The sequence below is a fragment of the Mastomys coucha genome, unplaced genomic scaffold, assembly GCF_008632895.1.
Source record: "Mastomys coucha isolate ucsf_1 unplaced genomic scaffold, UCSF_Mcou_1 pScaffold22, whole genome shotgun sequence".
NCBI classification, from domain to species: Eukaryota; Metazoa; Chordata; class Mammalia; order Rodentia; family Muridae; genus Mastomys; species Mastomys coucha.
This window is the reverse complement of record NW_022196905.1, coordinates 159946193-159955614: the sequence shown is the minus strand read 5'-3', so window position 1 is coordinate 159955614 and position 9422 is coordinate 159946193. Positions and strand designations below refer to the sequence as shown.

At 38.2% G+C, this 9422-nt stretch overlaps 1 protein-coding gene across 4 annotated transcripts in view; it reads left to right on the top strand.

Moving 5' to 3' along the window:
- Csmd1 (CUB and Sushi multiple domains 1) overlaps positions 1 to 9422 on the top strand; it is a 1620113-nt gene that overhangs the window by 863772 nt on the left and 746919 nt on the right. The window lies entirely within an intron of this gene.

The window sequence follows — 9422 nt, the reverse complement described above, 5'->3', positions numbered from 1 at the left end:
TATATATATATATACATATATATATGTAAACAAACTTCATATCTATAACCATCAACACTGTTGGAGGCCCATGTCTGCTGTCTCTGCTTCAGGGCAAGAAACTTATGAGACTATCCCTTGTATGGCTATGCAGGGCTCACCAGGTTTCCATTGCTGTAAAGAAATACTATGACCAAGGCACCTCTTATAAAGGACAATATTTAATTGGGGCTACCTTACTGGTTCTGAGTTTTAGTGCATTATCATCATGGCAAGATGCATGTCAGTGTCCAGGCAGGCCTGGAACTGGAGGACCTGAGAGTTCTGTAATTAATTCTGAAGGCAAAGAGAAGACTGGCTTCCAAGCAGCTAGGAGGAGGGACTCAAAGCCCACCCCAACAGTGATACACTTGTTTGAGGAATCCAACAAGGTCTTACCTACTCCAACAAGGCCCTGCCTCCTAATAATGGCACTCCCTGGGCCAAACATATTCAAACCATCACAATTTGCTTATTTTTAATTTATGTATCTGAGTGTTTTGGCTTTAACTATATCTGTGCACCATCTATAGGCCTGATTTGTTACTGATTATTTTTTATTTGTTTGTTTACATACCTGGAAATTCACACTTTGAAAAAAAATGAAATGAACAAATTACCAGAAAAAACCTTGACTTCACCCTGGACATGAGTGTGTTGGCCCCTCATTCTCTAGTCAATTGTTCCCTACTGGTAAGAATGTACCCAATGTTAAAAAATTATGTTCTAATGATTGAGGCCATTTGTATACATTTATTATTTGAAGACATTGGGGTGACAGATATGTTTTTTCTCCTCTGCCCTCTCCATGAAAAAGAGGAGAAATATTTAAAAGTTGGTAGGACATCTTGCTTTTCAATAATTTGGAAAGTTTTTGGCACCTTCACTAACATTTGTTTATGGAAAAATTTTATCACCATTAATTTACTATTATTTCTTTGTATTGATATCCTGAAACATTTCAGAATAAAAACAAGAACACTCCTTTTTCTGACCATGTTGTAATTATGAATATCAACTGACTGACTCTGGTCTGATTTATCGGCAACATCACAGGGTGCCTCTCTCTAATCCACCATACTGTTCAGCATTTCACACTGGACAGAGATGTGGGATTCCTTCCCTTTCCTTTCACTTGACTGACTGCTACATTCACTTTCTTGACTATCATTTCAAACAGTTCTGATGAGACCTGGACAGTTATCATAGAGGCTGCCTATAGCTTTGCATTTGCCTGATAGTTTCTGGTAATTATGTTTCTCTTCTAACAACAACAACAAAACAAACAAAAAACGTGTCATTGTTTGCTTCCTAGCCCATTCCCCAGGGACCCCATGTTGAGTTGTTGAGGTGTCCATTAAATTTGCTTTCTGATTTTAATGGTATCTGTCAGGTACTTCTTCCTGTAATTAGAGCTTTATTGAGAGATTCATTAGCCTTTGTAAAAGCCACTTTTCTTTATGGTCCAGTAAAAATGTTTATTAATGACAGTTACTGAGGACCATTCTCAAACCAACTTGTAAGATACACTCAGACATTGCTTAGTTCAGAACCTGCCATCTCCCCACACAATGAAGTTACTGATCACCCAGAAATCCTCACACCCTTCCCGCAGCCAGCAAAGAGAGGTGCCCTTCATAGTTTCAGTCAAGATAGCAAATAAGGTGTTGACATCCTCCAGTATTTTCAGTATAAGACCCAACCTGAATTGTTTTTAGATAGTTTAAAATCTATAAGTCTTTAAGTGTTCACCACAAAGTGCCAAGCTTGCAATTTTTTACATAATGTTGAAAAAGAATATGATTGGGGAGCAGTTGGTTTGGGAGGCAGTGGGACACTAGGTACAATAAATTGAAGGATTTTAGCAAAGGCACACTGCAGATTTCCTAGTAGTTAATTTTGAAACTACAGCAGGAAGGCAAACAAGAAGGGTGAAACTAGAATTCTAGGTTCTAGAATAGTACAGCTGATCAGCGTCACTGTTCACAGAATGCCTGATAAGACACATAATATTGGGCACCACAGCTGTGAGTAACAAAGGCAAGGACTCAGGTCCACACTTGTATGAAAGAAAAACAGCTTCAGCTGTTGTCAGACCACTGTGCTGAACTGACCATCACCCCTAGACTAGATGTGACTTGCAGCCTCCTCCTATCTGAAACGCTCTTTAATTACCATGACCTTAAGAAAAAGCATGTCCCCCATACTGGCCCACACATGACATATTGCAGTAGTTTGATCTTCCAGGCCTGAATGGAATGGAAGCAACATTTCCACCATCTGTGACACCAGGCCAGGAGTTCAGCATAATCATTTCCACAAACGGATGTCACAGACTAATAAAATCAAATGAAGATGTCATGTTGCTACATTTCTCTGGTTCTAATTAAAAATAACACAGACACTTAAACAACAAATTCAACAGAGTGTGGCAGAAGTTTTTACTAATACTTTCCTCAGGGTAGTGTGCATTGTTGGGTATGTTATGTTGGTAGGCAGCAAGCTCCAGTTTTGAGAAGACAGACAGATACAAAACACATTTCCATTGTGTCAAATGGCATTGCTGTAACTTTGGACTTTATATGTCATATTACACAGCATGAGGGCTGAGGACAATAACACAGAGCTGTGCCTGTGGCTTCGTGCTCTGATTGTGTTGCATTTGCTCTGTAGGCCCTTTATGAGATTGGCCAGAATTCACATTGTTTCTTACTTTGATGGAATGAAGAAGCATTTGATTCAGAGAACTGTGGTGTGTGTGGTATGTGTCTGTCTCTCTCTGTGTGTGTATACATGCATGTGTGTCTCTGTGTGTTTATTTAGCTGTATCTTTTTTGTGTGTTGGGGGGGGTGCTATTTTGAGACAGGATTTCTCTGTGTAGCCCTGGCTGTCCTGGAACTCACTCTGTAGACTAGGCTGTCCTTGAACTCAGAAATCTGCCTGCCTCTGCCTCCCAAGTGCTCAGATTAAAGGCATGCACCACCACTGCCCAGACATTTACCTGTATCATTAAAAATCACCAATAGATTTTAGAAAAATATCTCACTATATTTCAGTCAAAATTTGAATGAGTTTAGAACAGAGGATAAGTATCCACTTAAGTCTACCTGTCATAAATTATCACATGTTTCACATTAAATGCAGTGTGTAGGTAGTAAAATATCCAGAGAGACACACTACTGGAAGATGAAGTATATTAAGGTCAAGCTCATTTAAATATGGTGCCAGTTAATTAGATACCTTAGGTTTGCCTTTCACAGGAACTCAGAGGTTCAGGAACCAGACACATTTACTGTTTGAAGAACAGAAATATTTGGAAGCTCAGACATTCTGAGAAATCAAAAGTCATTTAGAAATGACTTCTAATAGTCAGGTTATATGAAATAAGAACTCCAGTTCTATAGTATCTGGTTAAAATACTCATTTTTAGAATTATTGATCCATGAGCCAGATTCAAGTCCATTATTTAAAACTATAACATTTGTTGCTTATGAAGTGGTTAGCAGATGGATGGCAATTTTATTTTAAGAAGAATATAGACATTTCTGAAAACATAGAAGATGCACAAGTAAAGCTTACAGAATAACTGGTAGTAGAGCAGGTTGCATAGATTTCTTTAGTTTTGCAGATATAGAAGTACTTCACACACACAAACACACACACATACACACACACAAAATTCTCTTTTATAAGAAACCACAAACAAAATATCAGCACAAAGCAGACACATTAATGTTTTGCTGACAACCTCTCTTGGCCACAAATAGATTACAAATACTTTCTTGCTACATCTATTTTTCTCAGCATTAATTTTACAGATATATTCATATTTTTAAACATATTTTTCTCAAACCATCCCTATTGTGGTATTACAGGAACACTCAAGTTACCTGATCACCCCACATTAACTTACATGTTTTTCTTCTCAAATTTTGGGTGAATACTTTTATTTGGGGAAATTTAATATGATACTTTCCCTGGAAGTTAGAGAAAATTGGGCATCTTACCCCACAATAAAGCTTTGTAAACAGGGTCTTCTCAGAAACTGGGATGAAAAGCCATAAATTCTAAAAGGGGGGGGGGGTGAGGGTTCAAGTTCAGTGTCTTATTGAGTTATATTCAGTGAACAGGAATTAATAGAAAATTCAGTTTCTTTTAACCTTTAATTCACTTCATACATTTTCAAAACACCATACCATTATCATAATGTATTTGGGGGAGAGTTGAGAGATGTGTTTTTATCAACTTTTATAGTTACCTGTCTCACAGTTACCAATTTTGAAGTTGGGATTATGTGACTTCATAATTAATGCTGGGACTGTGATCTCCTGAAGTTCTGTGACACTTAAGTCATCAAGTTTCCCATATAGTCTGTAAATCAAGTACATTCTGGATGTCCTTACAGTCAAGAGTAAATCACACACCTAACTCAGAAAGATCTTGTACTCCATGACAGTGTGGACAAATAGTTAAATGCAGGCCAAATGTCAATAGTTATTAGTGTGTGTGGTGATGCATCAAATGATATCACACAGAGGGGCTGACTGATGTATGTTTTGTTTGGCTAAGGACTCCTGCAATGCAGCCCAATCATACTGTCATCACAAAGGCAGAGAAATGGAGAATGACACCCCTTCCTTTTTGAATCTCAAGCCCTGATTCATGCATGTCACATTGTGTGCATGGTGGGGTATAGTGGATGTGAGTGCCCCCAATCTCCACTCCCCTAATTACAAGTCTTCTTAGTAAGGTCATGTGAAGTTTCTAGTTATGCAACTGTGAACATAAGGTATAGAATATGACCAAATATATGCCCAGCATTTGAGGAAGTATCAACTATGTTCTGGCTTAACCATATTTTCCTGTTGGAGTATTAATTAATTACTCAATTAATTTGTTTGTTTGTTTATAGATGCCTGAAATGTCTTTTCATCAGCATGGTCTTTAGTCACTGTTAATTATTATGACAAAAAAGCCCATCAACACACTGTACCCCTCTTCTGCCTTCAGACATACCTTATAGAAGTTGTCACATAAACACAGCAGAGGGTTGGTGCAGGGTTGGGCCATTGATGAAAGACTGTTGGGTCTGAGCAGACTCACCCATCTGCTTTTTATTGATAGGCATGAGAATTATGGAGTTAAGATCCTGGTACAAAGAAGAGTTTATTTAATTTTCTCTGTAAGATCAGGAAGAAAAGTTCTCACAGCACAATTTTTAAAATACTTATAAAACACACCATGTGGACATATATCTTGGACTAGACGAACTTCAGTTTTGGTCTTCTGTTTCTTGTAGGCTAAGGCTGAGGTGATTGCCACCTTTTAACTCATCTTCAGATTATTAGAACACCCAAGCTAATGTATGCTATGCAAAAGCTCACTGCTTAATACTGTTTAAGGAATAAAGAAAAGAAGCGTTTTCTGTGCAGAATAAGAACAGATCCATATTTGTGTTTATGAGCATGTTTGATCCACCACTTGTGCATATGGCAGCAAAGGGCATGAGCAAGCTTACCCTCACTTATCTAGGCAAGTGAGGATGCTCAGGAATCTTGAGTCATGTCTCCCTTCTCTTCATGTTTCACCCAGATTTACCAGGTGGCCTAGCAAAGAACATCCAATAAACTGTCAAATAGAAAAACTGGTGCAGAGTCAGCAGGAGGTCCATTTTGCACTAAGACCTACATTTTACAAAGAAAAATGAAATAAGAGACCGTGTAAGACCTGGATGAACCTCATATTATTTCCCTGCAGGACTTTTTGATATGCCACTGCCTATAGAAGAGGCACAAAGTAAATGCCAAACACTGAAAATAATGAGTTGGTATGAATCTTTGAAATTTAGGAAGTAGTAGAGCTGTCCCATAGAATATTTTCCTACAAATCCTAGACATCATATATTTCCCAAATTTTTGCATTTTATACTACAGGCAATGCTTTACCTTCTCAAAGGCCAGGAAAAAAAACTTTATCCTGAAAGGAAACAGAGTCTGGTAATTCTGTGCAGAGTCAATGCTGTTCTTCAGTCTTTCTGCCAAACTCCCCTCTCTCTCTTTCTCTTTCTCTTCCTCTTTCTCTTTCTCTTTCTCTTTCTCTTTCTCTTTCTCTTTCTCTTTCTCTTTCTCTTTCTTTATCTTTCTCTTTCTCTCTCATACACACACACACACACACACACACACACACACACACACACACACACACAAAGAGAGAGATGACTGTATTCCCATGCTGGTACAAAGCACTATGCTAGCATGCCTACTAAGGAGTATAATTAGATCTTATGATGTAATAACATCTTCAGTGTTTACATAATCAACCTTAAAAGACAAAAAAACCAAAAACATTTTAGGCCATTAAGCATGTATTCTATATGTTGCCTATGGGAAACAAGGGTCTTCACTTTGTAAGAAGAGTCCTGAAGACTCAGAATAATGGAGAGAAACTTAAGTTTATAACTTTGCAAGGTAGAGTGTCAGCCTAGAATGGCAGGCCACTGCACTAGTTGAGTCCAAAGGAAATTTATAAACCCTCCAGTGTATCCCTTTCTCCCTGTTGGATAGCCAGCGAATGAGATCATGAGCCAACAAGGTCATATCTTTCCCTCTGTCATTTGAGTTTGTCTTTATCTCAATAAAACTCTCCATGAGTTTGTCTCTACATTTTACATACTTTTTTTTTTTTGGTTGGTTGAGACAGGGTTTCTCTGTATAGCTCTGGCTGTCCTGGAACTCACTCTGTAGACCAGGCTGGCCTCGAACTCAGAAATCTGCCTGTCTCTGCCTCCCAGGTGCTGGAATTAAAGGCATGTGCCACCATGCCCAGCAAAGATTTATTTATTTATTATATATAAGTACACTGTAGCTGTCTTCAGACACACCAGAAGAGGGAGTCAGATCTAGTTACAGATGATTGTGAACCACCATGTGGTTGCTGGGATTTGAACTCAGGACCTCCAGAAGAGCAGTTAGTACTCTTAACTGCTCAGCCATCTCTCCAGCTTTTACATCCTATTTTTAAGAGGAAAAAGAAATTCTTATAATATTCATTACATTTCAGACAAGCTTGATTGTTAGTAAATTTCTTTTCTAAACTTTGAGTTTAGGTGCTTCAGGAATACTTAGCAGAGTTTGGGTATGAAAGCAGGCACTGGCAGGGTCTATTGTTTTCTGTTCATCTATGGCTGGACATAAGCTGACATAAGGCACCTTGATTTAAGTTCTTACATTGTATTTTCTTATTCTCTGCTCAAAAAAGTATTTTGAAAAAAAATGAACTAAGAAAGTATTTTTCATGAAAGTCTATTTTGATAAGTTTATTATTGCACAAAAATCTCAATATATGGATTGGATATATAAGAAAAGAAATAATGCAGTTTTATTTTTTTTAACAAATTAACATTTATTCCTTTAAGATTCATTTCACATGTATTAGCCTTTTCCCTGCATGTATGTATGTGCACAATTACATACAGTCTCTGCTGAGGCCAGAAGAGGGAGTCAGATCACCCGGTACTGGATTTACAAATGGTTGAGAGCCACCCATGTGGGTGTGGAGATCTGAATCTAATTGAGGTTGTTTACAAGGTCATGAATATCAGAAGTTTGTTTTGCTTTTGAAAATAAGCTGTAAAATGTAGATAAGGACTCTACATTTTGCAAGTATAAATATAACATGTGTAACATAAATAAAACATTATTTATATTATATATATATATATACATATATATATAATGCTAAATTCCTTCAAAGTGGGTGCTGGTGGCTTAATGTATTAGAAAGGCTCTGTGAGAATTCCTGAAATACATCCAAAATGTCAACATGGATGTTTGGTGGCAAACCATGCTGTGCGTAGATTTGTAACTAGCCACGGTCCTAATTAAACTTCAGTGCTTGAACTTTAATTGTGCAGTTTGATTGATTTAATAAACTTAACATCTGCTGCTTTCTCCAGACTTAGCCATAAGATCCTACATATCAGGGTCTTATTACTCAGCTTATGCCGGGTTATGAGAACCAAGTACCATAAGAAATGTCAATTCAGGGAGCTTATGCGGCAAGCATAGCAGAATACCCAAGCGTCTACATGTTCTCCCCCTGCCTTAAAAATACTGGGCAACTATGCTCCAGTTATGACCTCAGGCACATGTTCAGTTGAGCACTGGAACTTCTGGAGAATTCCCAATCACCCAGTACTCTGGAAGGTGTTTTCTGCTCGCTTTGACTCCTTGGTGTGCGATTATCTAGGATCAGCTCTAGCTAGAATAACACTTACAGTCGCTGCATTTTAATTTCACTCCCTAGCCATCCTCAGTATAAATAAAGCCATACTTAAGTTTTTAAGTGTTGTGATTCTGAACTTAGTGGGGAAAAAAAAGCCCTGTTTATGTTGAATGTTACCCACTCATGAAATCAGGGGTGGAGTAAGGAAGTGTTAGCTGCCCCTGTTGCAACATTTAAATCCAAGTTTTAATACTTTTAGATAAAATCTTCTGATACTATATATAGCTCCAGATGTTTTGGTTTCTGACTCCCTTCTTCTTTTTCCCTGTGATCCATACCAACCAAAACTCTCTTCCTGGAGCTGCAAAGCTGACACAGGGGTTATGAGTGCTGTAAGCTCTTCCAGAAGAGCCTGGTTCAATTCCCAACACCCACATGGTAGCTCATAACAGTCTGAAACTTCAGTTCCAGGGAACATGACCCCCTCACACAGATACACATGCAAGTAAAACACCAATGCCCATAAAAATAAAAAGAAATGATTTTTAAAACCTTTCTTATTTTGAACATATATTCCAGAAAAATGTCCTGGAAGAGAACCAGGTCTTCTGACGGTGCCAAAACATCAGGGTGTGCACATAGTATCTTTGTTGAATGATGACTCTGCCCAGACATTCTTAATCTCCAACCCGGGGAGGCTCCAGAGAAAGCCACTGGGACAGCACTCATTCATGGCATAGTTCTTAAAAATTATATCTTCAAGGTAGAAATATATACTTAGGCACACCACCCTTGCTGCTTCTAACTCTTGGGCCAGTGAGTTAAACATGGATACTAGAAGCTGGTCTTGGACTTTCTGGGAAGAATTCCATACAGCATGTGGATTCTCACTCAGGGAGAATATACTTGAACTTGGGACCTTTAAAATGTGAATGAAGCCCGGTCTTAATGAGTCTTCATGTATGAAAACTTTATGTGATGGTTTTACTTGGAATGATCCCCGTAGGCTCATAGAGTTGGATGCTTAGTAACCAGGGAGTATTACCTTTTGAAAGAATTAGAAAGATTCTTTGAAATTTCAAAAATCCATGCCAGGCTTGGTTTTACTCTTTCCTCTCTGTCTCTGTCTTTCTCTGTCTTTCTCTGTCTCTTCTCTCTCTCTCAATCTCTCTCTCTCTCT